Source organism: Castor canadensis, chromosome 15, assembly GCF_047511655.1.
Source record: "Castor canadensis chromosome 15, mCasCan1.hap1v2, whole genome shotgun sequence".
In the NCBI taxonomy this organism is placed as follows: Eukaryota; Metazoa; Chordata; class Mammalia; order Rodentia; family Castoridae; genus Castor; species Castor canadensis.
This window is the reverse complement of record NC_133400.1, coordinates 46,455,038-46,467,218: the sequence shown is the minus strand read 5'-3', so window position 1 is coordinate 46,467,218 and position 12,181 is coordinate 46,455,038.

Below are 12,181 nucleotides of genomic sequence, written 5' to 3'. Positions count from 1 at the left end.
CTTTGTCAGCACCAAGGTGGCCAGTGGAGCCTCAACCAAAGGAAAAGGTGTCTCTATGGAGCTCTCTGCTCCATGACTTCAAAAATTACACTTGTGTGAAAAGCCCATGAGGCAACTGACTACCAAGGCTTCCTGCAAAAGTGAGCCCTCTACTGGAGAGTGAAGGAGCCCCCTCTTACGAGTTGGTACTGTCCAGCTCCTAGAATTAGACCTTATTACAAATACACTAAACTACTAATTCACAAAACTTTTCCCAGAGTCTGGTGTGAGAAATTGCACAGGACTTCAAAACAGATCTGCACTTCTAGAGCACAGTTATGGCTACTTTGCAGGAGGCCAGTGAGAATTTCTGCTCCAGCTTTTAAAAGACACCAACCTTTGTGCTATCCATGAAGCCTAAAGATAGACAGGTAGCAAGCAGCAAACATGGAGAACAGGCTTAAGAATCTACTCTGATGGGAAGAATTTCATTCTCAAAAAAAAAAAAAAGAAACTTCTTCCTAGTATTGGTAGTTCTAAACCTTAGATCCCTTTCTCCAATGAGATGAAAAAGAACAAAAGTATGTGACTGGAAGTGGACAAAAGGGGATAGAAATCAGGAATTGGCATTTCTCTTACTTTCATTTATGTGTGAATCTTTAATATGAAAGCAAAGGCATAAAGCATTAACAAGAGCCAAATGTTTCAGTGAACCAATTTTAGTAGTCCATCTTTATGATAATTATAAATAAATTTTGTGAGACAATTCCAGATTTTTTAACAAGTAAATCTCTTGAGGGCAAAAAAAACCCCACTAGTTTCATTTATATGAGTGAATTCATACTATAGTATCTGTGTTCAAACACTTCTTCATAATACCTCCAATTGCAGATTTCCTCAAAACCCAGCATTGCCAAAACAAAAGAGGAGAAAAACAATGGAAAATATAAGAAAGTACTTTATATGTATGAAGTGTTACTTCATATGTATCTTGTATACTGCAATGTACAATTATGTGCAATAAATGTAAACAATAAAATTACTGTCAGCAAGACAAAAAGAAATTAAAAATGGGCCTGGTGGAGTCACACAATGACAGAACACTTACCAGCATGTGTGAGACCCAGGGTTGGATGGCCATCACTGAAAAAATAAATACACAGCAACAGCAAAAAAAAGGAAAACATCAACCCCACATACTGAGGAAAAATCCTCCAAAAATAGCTGAGGATGAAATGGCATCCAGAATGTATAATGAACACTTGAAACAAAACAGACAGCGAACAACTAATTTGTAAAAGGGCAAACAACAGGATTTGTCAAGACCATTCACCAAAGAAGATATGGGAATGGAAAGTGAGCACAAGAAATGAACCTCACCATGATCGTCATTAAAACCTGTGTGCCCGGTAGACACCCATTAGAAGTGCCAAAATTTAAAAAAAAGAATAATAGCATGTGTTTTAGAAAATAGGAAGGAACTGGACCACTCATGTGCTACTGGTAGAAACTGAAAATGGCAGAAAGCATTATTGGTGTTACTGGGGTTGGATGACTCTGGTGTTACTATGGCTTCATGCTTGCTAGGCAGGTGCTCTACTACTTGAGCCACAACTCCAGCCCTTTCTGTTTGGTCATTTTGAACACAGGGTTTCTGTTTTTGCCCAAGCAACCCAGTACTGCTGTCCTCCTATTTTATGCTTTCCACCATCTCGGGCACGACACCCACATTTTTCTACTCATATGGGTGTCTAGATAACTATTTGCCCAGGCTTTCTGGAAACACAAGCTTCCCAATCTCAGTCTCCCAAATAGCAAGAATCCCAGGTGTGAGCCACTGATGCTGGCCTGGCAGTTTCTAAGAGATTTACATGAAGAATGGACGTTTTAATCATCTTCATTATTGCAGTTAGGTATGGGTGTAACACATGCCAGAGCTTATGAAATTCCACACCTTATAGACACACAGTTTATCATCTATCAATTATACCTCATAAAGCTAAAGGGACAAGTACCTCTGTTGTAAGAACAAAAATCAAAGAAGTTGTTCAGACAGAAAGAGAAGTGCAGGATAAAGTTAGAAGATGGAGGTGGTTAAACTTGAAGCAATGAGAAGAGATAGCTGGATTTTAAGCAAAGAGACAGCACAATCAGATTTGAATTTTTAAAGATGCATAATTATGGCTACAGAGTAGATCAGTATTCCACCAAGTACAGATGATAACAACTTATATGATCATTTCGAAGACACAAGTGAAGAAGACTGAACAAAAAGCCTGGAAGTTCCAGTCACAATGAGGAAAGTGAGGTGGGAATTATATGACTTTGGCTGATAGGGTTCTCCTTCTACTTTAAAATCAAGCATATGTCTGACATGAATCACACTAACACACCAGTGTGCTGTAGCACAGAGCTAAGGAATGTGTGTACATATTGCTGCAATATGCACGAAAATGCCCTATGTTCATGCAATGCCCTAAATTAACACTCAATAGTGTGCTGCTCAATTACCAATAGGACAACTTCATAATTAGGTGGAGGTTACTCACCATCCTCGGAGTCTGTTTCAAGGTCTCCCACAGCTTTTATTTCCTTTTTATCTATAAAATAATGATTTGACTTAAAAGTGTTCCCAACATATTTCTGCTATGTACTACAGATACAGAAGTGGCAGTTACACATCTTATATAAATATATATAAGTTTAAACACAGGCACTGGGAAAAAATGATTTTTCTCAAAAGGATACCTTTATCGATGGCTGCTAAAGTTTAATTGCTTTTGTGAAGTATATACTTTACATAACTAAAGGCTACAAATACATATATAAAATGTTAATTTATTTTTAATTTTTTATAAGGTATCAGATTACCAATTCTAAGGTATTGTTCAGTTAATAGTATTTTGATACATTTACAGTTGTTTGAACTCTAATTACAGGTGTTTATAGTTTATTACTTATTTAGAAAAAAGCAGTTGCAAACTTCTGTTAAAATTTAAAATTCAATGTTCCAAAATATCAAGTAGGCTAGATAATTAAAAATTTAAAAGCTTTTCAAGAACAACCAGACTTTAAATGACAGATTTGTGTGTCTGCACAGGCCATACAGACAGCAGTGAGTTCTAGTGATCTAGCCCGTGGACATACAGCAAGCACGCAAGGCCTTTAGGTCCAACCTTTCCTTCAGTTGCTATTGCTGGGATTTCATGCTCCTTTCTTCCTGCTGGGTGACTAAACAGTACGATGGTGAGGATGGTGGCTGCATTTCCTCATCCTCCCACCACCCTAAGGCCCAAGACCTGAGGAATCATCAGCTGGTTAAAGTGCAGCTTTAGTCCCTTTGCCTTCTTGTGCTTCAGGGTTTCTGGGCATCTGCACTGACAACTGAAGCTCTGGTGGGACTGAATTTTAAGTCAGCAACCTTTGGGTCACATGTCCTTGTTTTTCCCCATCCTCTTCCCTGTCTTCTTCTCCAAGTGGTCGTTGGCAATGGGAGGGTCCCTGCATGATTGTGGCCTACAGTCCTAATACATATTACAGCTCACTGGTCTACATTGCTCTACATAATGGTTTTCAGCACCCTCCATGCCTGCTTCTTGCACAAGAGGGTTAAGAGAGTATGGTAGATGCCCACACATTCCCTGTGCATAGTAAGATGTGAACCTCTGCTTCAGGTGGGGTCATGAGTGGCCATAGTCAGCCTAGTCTTGGGAACATTCTTTTAACCCTCATTCTTCCCTACACTTACTATTCCTCTAATTATATACCTAAGTTGTATGGAAGACCTTTTCAACTTGGATGGACTTTACAGTGTGCAAAATCTGATGCATATGCAGTGCTTGTACTCAAACTCCAGCAGGACCTCTGTAATTACTGCCTTCACACCTTCTTCTTAAACCCTGCAGTCATTTCATCTCCTGAAGGATGCAGTTATTTCCTGGATGTTTTTATTTTTGGCAGTAATACATCTTGCTTGGCATGTTCATTTTTTACATTGAACAGTCTGCTTTAAAAACTTTCCTTGCTATGACCTTCTTGTCCATGCTGGCAGTCACAGCTGTTGAGAGACCCACAGGCCTCCACCCTGAACATGATGCTCTTAGTGTTGGGCTTGGCCTGGGCAGCACAGTGTGTTGGGTGGTAGATGGCTGTGTCTCAGCCTCACTGCTCTGTATTGTCATGGTATAATGTCAGCTCCTGCAGCTGTGGCTCCTCCTAGGCTAATGGTCAAGGAACCTGCAGCACAGTGCAGCTGCTCAGGGCTCTGGGGTCCAGTCTGCTCCTGATCCCAGCCTAACTATGTTCTTTTTTAAATTTTGTAAAATTAATGTCTTATGCTTTTCCTTACATGTTTTCTTTCTAGGTCTAAACAAACAAACAAACATAAAATCCTTTTAGGCAAGTACACAATACGAATCGTCTTGTCTTTTAATAGAAAATACCTGCAGTCACAATTTGCTTTTCTTATTCACAACGATGATAGGTCATTTCAAATGCATTATTTTTCACAAGAGGGATTCACTTATAAACAGAAAGTAGACTTAAGTGAAGGACAAAACCATTAAAGCCTGGCACTGGTAGCTCATGCCTGTAATCCTAGATACTTAGGAGGCAGAGATGAGGAGGATTGAGGTTTGAAGCAACCCTTGGCAAGTAGTTCACAAGGCCCTTTCTCGAAAAAATCCAACACAAAAGAGGGCGGACAGAATGGCTCAAGGTGTAGGCCCCCAGTTCTAACCCCAATAATGCAAAAAAAGAAAATAAAAGAAAGAAAAAACCACTAAAATGACCAAAAATTTACATTCAACAACTTTCTAACAGTAAAGCAAAAGGAAAATCATATGCTATTTGCATCATTTGGTATATAGTAATGGGCCACAATTGTCACTTAAACCAAAAGCCCCACTAATTTTTACAGCAAATACTATATAAATGGAAGAAAACCAAGAAGAATGGTTTTCTTCCTGATTTCAAGTATTTTTCTTTTATGTTTCTTTTTTTTAATGCCACAAATCAAACTTTTCCAAATACCATAAAAACTTCAAGTTAGTAATGACAAAATTCTATTGATTGGCAAATTTCTGTGCAAAGAGGCCCTAGTAAGTTATATGCAGTAGATTTTTTAATCTTCTGCCATGCACATGATGAAAGTTATCTTTCCTATACACACATAATTAAAGCAGAAAATTTAAAGTTAACTAATATTTTAAAAAATTACTTATAGACAAATTATAAATTAATTGGAAGTATAATTTTATCTTCACAAATAATAAAAGAATCCCTTTACTGGAAATAGAATTATATCTTCATAAAATATTGCAGGTATGACTAAAAATAATGTACAGTTCAAAATTGTGCTTAAAGTTGATTTTCTGACAGAAGGAATATGTGTGCTACAACCTAACTACTATTAGGCTAAGGAGTGAGTTATCGGTTATACCACTCTCATTTTCTTTATTGTAAGTCCATCGAGTTATCTTTATTGATTGTATTGTACTATATCAGCAATTTGAAAATCACTCTTGGGAGTAATACAGGATTTTATCATTATTCAGTAATGAAATCTGTATGTTCTTTCAACTAATTAAATATATCAGCTAATTTTATCAATACACATGAGAGACATGCTGAGTAAATTAATTACTATTCTCTTTCCATTTAACTTTTTATTTCATATATGTGAAGACTAATAGATGTAAAATAAAACTATACAACTGCACATATTTTTGAAAAGTTACTCTAGTGGGAAAATGATAATTCCATACTCTGTGGCAAAATTGTAAATTAATATAAATTTTCTTAAGAACAATTTACATAAATCGAGCAAAGTCTTTTCTAAATAATCCTACACTTTAAACAAATAAATCTGTATTGAAGACGTGATACAAAGCAAGAATTAGAAATATAGAAAATTTATGTGAATGCTATTTCTTACAGCGTTAATTATAACAGAACTTTAAGAAAAAGAATCCCAAATCTCATTGAGAAGTAAACAGGACTCCTATATATGGGCTTCTGCACAGACACTAAAATTGTGATTTGGAAGAATATGCATTGATGAATTGAAGTATATGCTGCTAAAATAATGTCATATTATTTCCAGGTAATTCCCACAAGACTAAGAAATGTTTACCTATGCAAAACCCCAGAAGGCAAGTCTGCAACTTACAATTCCCAGTTCTAAATGTAGTATAAGGTAAAACCTTTAAATATTTTTCATAAAACCTTAAATCACAGTGTTCAAGCCATTCTATGTTGTGATTGCTAAACTTTGATATCTCTTCTTTTGTCTCTGATACCTTTTGTAGTCCATTCATCTGAATTTTCACTGCTTCTGCAAATACTTCAAGTTGACAATTTTTCTCTTCCATTGCCCTTTCCCAGTGTTTGTTTGGGCCACTAGAAACTATCAGGGAGAACATATAGAAATAAAAAGGACATCATTTGTATATGAAATACTGCATGTTTTCACTCTTACTCTTCCATTCACAGAACAAATGTGGAATGAGTCTCCACAATGCACAACATGTTACACTAAGCTCTTCAGATAAAACAGACAAGACCCTGCTCTTCTTTAGCTAAATGTGCTGTGGAAGAGAAAGACAAAGTCTGATAGACACTGAGAAAACAGAGTTCTGTGATCACATCATGGAATTTGATCTACAATGAGCCAAGAAAGATTGTCCTGAGGATCAGTTAGCTATACTGAGAACTGAAGGATGAAAAGGAATTGACAAAGGCAAAGACTGGATGGAATTCTAGGAAAGCTACACAAATTTTTGAGGGTATTATGTGCTTCATCCAAAGATGTAGGAACAGGTACTGATTTACATTCCTACATAAAACAACCAAAATATGTAAACCATATAATACATATAATACATAAGATGTAATCCACGTGAAATATGTAAAGCAAAACTTGTAATATTGTGTCCTCTCACAATGGATGTAATAATGCCTGCAGAGTGGGATGTAATTAAGTATAACTCCTGATAGAAGGAACAGAAATAGAGAACAAACTGAACTGGAGTCTATAGGAATCAGTGCTGGCATAATGAAGATGGGACTGGCAAAACCAAGGCAGGTAGAAATCACAGGACAAAACTGAAGAGAGGACATCAGTACATGGAGGGAAACCTGGAGATAGACAGAGGGCACTCCCTGATATTAACAGAGTAACACTCTCTGTGCCAGGAAATTATTTGAGACTGATGAAAAGGCAAATCTGAAAAGATCAAAGGAAACTGCCTACAGTTTCCTTCTTCCTGCTTACCCAGGAAGAAGATCCATTCCATTATCAGGACCAAAACTACTCATATTTCACTGTAGTATGGGAAAGAAAAACTTTCTTGCCTCAGCAGTTGAAATTAGTCCAAAGATGAACACTGTTATATTCCCATAACAAATCATAAGAATAATACCAGGAATGATCAAGCTTCTTATAAGTAATTAAATTGTATTCCAAAATGAAATTCACAAAAGAATTAGAGGTGTGAATGGTCTTACTTAAAAATCAAATTGTGAGACAAGCTTCTAGCAAGATGCCAAAGTCAAGCTTTCTTCAAATGACATGGTGAATGAAAAGAGTTGTGGCAACAAACGATAGGCTATATTTCAAAGAGAGAAAGACTCAAAAAGTTCAATAACAAGAAAAAGATATTTGACAGCCGAAAATCACAGATAAACAAAAAATTGACAGTAAATTAGAAAAAGGTTTGCAAGTCCATCCTTGGTAATACATGCACAGGAACTGGTATTTAAAGCAAAGCCTCTATCACAAAATCAGTTAGGTGACTTGGTGAACAACAGAGTTTCACATTTGAGGGACAAGCCCAGGTGTCCCACAAGATTTACACTAAGTGCAAGGCTTTTTTTCGGACAGTGACTCTCTTAACTGTGATTGGCTTGCATTAGACAGCACAACTTTTTCTTTTCCATATGCACTATGTATGAATATGAGAAATGAGACATGCTGAAACTATTCTAAGAATGGGGGTAAGAGAGGTAAAGGAGAAAGATGGATGGAGTGAATTTAACTAAGAGATGTTGAAAGTAGTACTTCTGTAAATGTCACAATGTACCCCAGTACAAAAATAATATGATCATAAAAATGTATTAAAGATTTTGCTGGGAGAAAAGGCAAGATGGCAGATTGCTGACAGCCTCCAGAACTCAGACCTCTCACATACGTCAAAGGAGGAGAAAACTGAGGGTCTTAGAGTACACATATGAAGTTCAACAGCCAGCTAGTTTGATCCAGAAGGAGACCGGACCTCTGTGTGAATCCAGAAGAAGAAAAGTCATACAGTACATGAAGAAAGTGCTTGCAGCTTTGCACTCCAGCTGGCCCCAGAGCCAAGGGGCAGCTTCCCTACAGGGGAGAAGAAGCTGAAATCTTCTCCCCATGAACCAACAGAGGAGGTCCATGTCCAAACAAGATGGTGCTCAATGTGCAACCTGCTGTGGAAAGTTGCTGGATCTGGTGATTAGAAGCAGGGTCCACAGTAGTCCCAGGGAATGTGGTGCAGTCTGGAACCACACACACAACTAGGAACTTGCTGAACATGCAGCAGAGTTTGTAAGGATAACAGCCATGGCAACAGTGAGCTGTGCTTCTGACCCACCCTCAGAGCCTCCCCCAAATGAGGATATCCAACAAAACTGTGTCTGTGCAGGACTACCAACTGAATAAATAAGAGAAAAAATTTAAAAATTCCTAGGAAATGAAAACACAACCTTCCAGAACCTGTGGGACATAGCAAAGGCTGTGGGAATGAGTACCTAAATTAAGAAAAAATAGACAGATCTCAAATAAACAACCTAATGATGCATCTGGAGTCTTTAGAAAAACAAACACAGGCCAAAAACTAAGCTATCAGATAAAAGGAAATAATAAACATCAGGACCGAGGTCAATCAAATTGACATGAAAAAAGTATAAAGAAGGAATAAATCAAAAAGTTGTCTCTTTGAAAGATTGACAGGATCGATAAACCCCTAGATACTCTAACTAGATGGAGGAGGGAAAAGACCCAAATTTAAAAAATTAAAGTTAAATGGAGAACATTACCATGAATACAAATGAAATACAAAGAATCATTACGGAATGCTTTGAAAACTTACATTAAAATAACCTGGAAAATCTGGAAGAAACAGGTACATTTCCTGATGAATTTCACAAACCAAAACTGAACCAAGAAGATATTAACCATTTAATAGATGTGTAACAAGTAATGAAAATGAAGCAATAATAAAGAGCAACACAACAAAGAACAGTCCATCACCTGAGGGATTTGTGGCTGATTTCTGCCAGGCCTTAAAGAAGAACTAACATGAACACTCCTCACATACAATCCCAGCATTTAAAGAGACCCAAAGACAAAAATCACATGATCACCTCAATGGATACAGAAAAAGCCTTTGACGAAATTCAGCATCTTTTCATGTAGAGACACTGAAGAAACTAGGAATAGAAGAAATCTTTATCAACATAATTAATGTTACATATAATAAAAATGTACCCAACGTTATACTAAACAGAGGAAAACTGAAACCATTTCCACTAACATCAGCAATGAGACAAGTACGTACACTTTCTCCACTCTTATTCAGTATGGTTTTGGTATTCCTAGCCAGAGAAATAGGACAGCAGCAAGAAATAAAAAGGATTCAACTCGGGAAGAAATTCAAAATATCCATATTTGCAGATGGTATGATCTTATACTTTAAAGACATTAAAAACTACACCAAAAAACCCTAAAAAATCATGAATACCATTGGCAAAGCAGCAGAACACACAAATGAATGAAAAAAATCAGTAGCTTTTCTACATACCCACAATTAACAGACTCAGAAATAAATCAGACAAACAATTCCCTTTAGAATAGCCTTAAAAGAGCTAGAAATAAATTTAATGAAGCAAATGAAAGACCTTTACAAAGAAAACAATAAATCATTGAAGAAAGAAATCAAAGAAGACATCAGAAGATGAAATTGATCTCCCATGCTCATTGATCAACAGAGTCAATATTGTGAAAATAGCCACACTACCAAAAGCTATCTACATGGTCAATGAAATCCCCATCAAAATCCCCATGACACAGAGATTGAGAAATCAGTCCTAAAATTTATATGGAAACACAAAAGACCTCAAATAGCAAAGCTATTCTGAGCAAAATGTCCATTGCTGGAGGTATCACAACATCCAAATTCAAACTGTACTACAGACCCATAACAATAAAAACAGCATGTTATTGGCACAATGTATGTATGCTAACAATAATGAAAAATATCTTGCCAAGTACAGTGGCTCAGGGCTGCTGTCCTAGCTACTAGAATAGCAGACACTGGAAGGATCTCAGGCCAGCTAGCCAAACACCCTCTGAAAACCTATCTCAACCAATTAAAACCTCGGTATGGTGACATAACCTTGTCATTCCAACAATTCAGGAACCATAGATGGGGGGAAAAGTGAAACCATATTTAAAAATTAATGAATGCAAAATGTGCTCTAGACATGGTTCAAGTGGTACAGTGCCTTGCCTGTCAAGACAAAGGCCATGAATTCAAACACTAGTGCTGCCAATAAAAATACATCAAATATTGTACTGTAAGACTTAAAATTTGAAACTACAGGAAATTACATGGAAATCATGTGAAAATATAAGTGTAGTCAGTATTTTTTCAGTAGGACATCATTTGCTTGTCTATTAAAGAGTAAGTACTGACAAATAGGAATGCACCAAATGGAAAAGCTTCTATACATCAAAACACACAATTGCCAGAATCAAGAGAAAACCCACAGAATGGGAGAAAGTGTTTACATACTATTCATGGGACAATGGATTAACAAAGTTTAACATCCACCATATATAAAGACTTCAAAATAATAAACACCAAAACAATAAATAATGCAATTAATAAATGAGCAAATGAATTGAACAGACAGTTCTCAAAAAAAAAGTACAAACAGCTAATAAATGAAGAAATGTTCAACATTTTCGTCATACAGAAAGTTCAAATGAAAACAACAGTAAGATTTTATTTCACCCCAGTCAGAATGACTACCATCAAGAAAACAAAGAACAACAAATGCTGACTAGGTTGCAGGAAAAAAATGGAAATATTATGCACTGTTTCTGGGGAAGGAAAGTAGTTCAGATGTGGATATTGCTACTGGAGTTTCCTCAAGAAACTAAAAATAGTACTAACAGACATTCTTAATTACAAGCTATGGGCTTATTACATCCAAATGAATGTGATTTTTGACAAAAACACATTGACAGTGCAGACGAGAAAGACAGCCTTTCCAACAATTGGTACTTTTACAATTAGACAACTATTTCCACAAAATAAAATTGGATCCACGTTTGAGGTCATATAAAAGAATTTCAGAATGGATCACAGACCTAAATATAAGGCTGAAAACATAAATCTTGTAGAAGAAAGAATATGTCCAAACACTGTAAACTTATATGGGAAAAACTTTTCTTAATAATGACACAAAAACTTAAAATCCATTGTTATAAAAACACATAAATTGGACTTCATCAAAATTTAAAACTTCCACTCTTCAAAAGAAATCATTAAGATAATAAATAGCTTGGCACAGTAGCTCACAGGTAGTGGGGAAGGTGACAAATGGGAAGATTACAGTTTGAGAACAGTTCAGGAAAAACCTTAGTGAGACCCTATCTTATTCAATAAGCTCAGTGTGATCCTAGCTTTGTGGGAGGAGGGGGTAGGAGAATCACAGGTTAAGGCAAGCCCTGGGCAGAACAGAAGGTCCTATCTGAATACCTAAAGAAAAAAAAAGCTGGGACAGAACTCAAATGATAGAACACCTGCCTATCAAGACTGAGGCTTTGAATTCTAACCCCAATCATTCCCAAAAAGAGGATAAATATGGAGGGTAACTAAAATAAACATACCTTATGCATGTATAAACTGTCATACGGGAACTTCCTACTGTGAGAAATCAAAATACAAAATAATAATTACTTATAGAATGGACCAAAGAAGGATACAAATGGGCCTGGTGGTGAGTGTCAGTAAAAGAGCACTTACCTAGCATGTCTGAGACACTGGCTAGGATCACAGGCACTGAAAAATAAATAGAAAATGACAGTAAAAATGACAAAAAGAGGAAAATAAACAAGCCACAAACTGAGGAAAAAAATTCTTAAAAATACAGCAGATAAAGA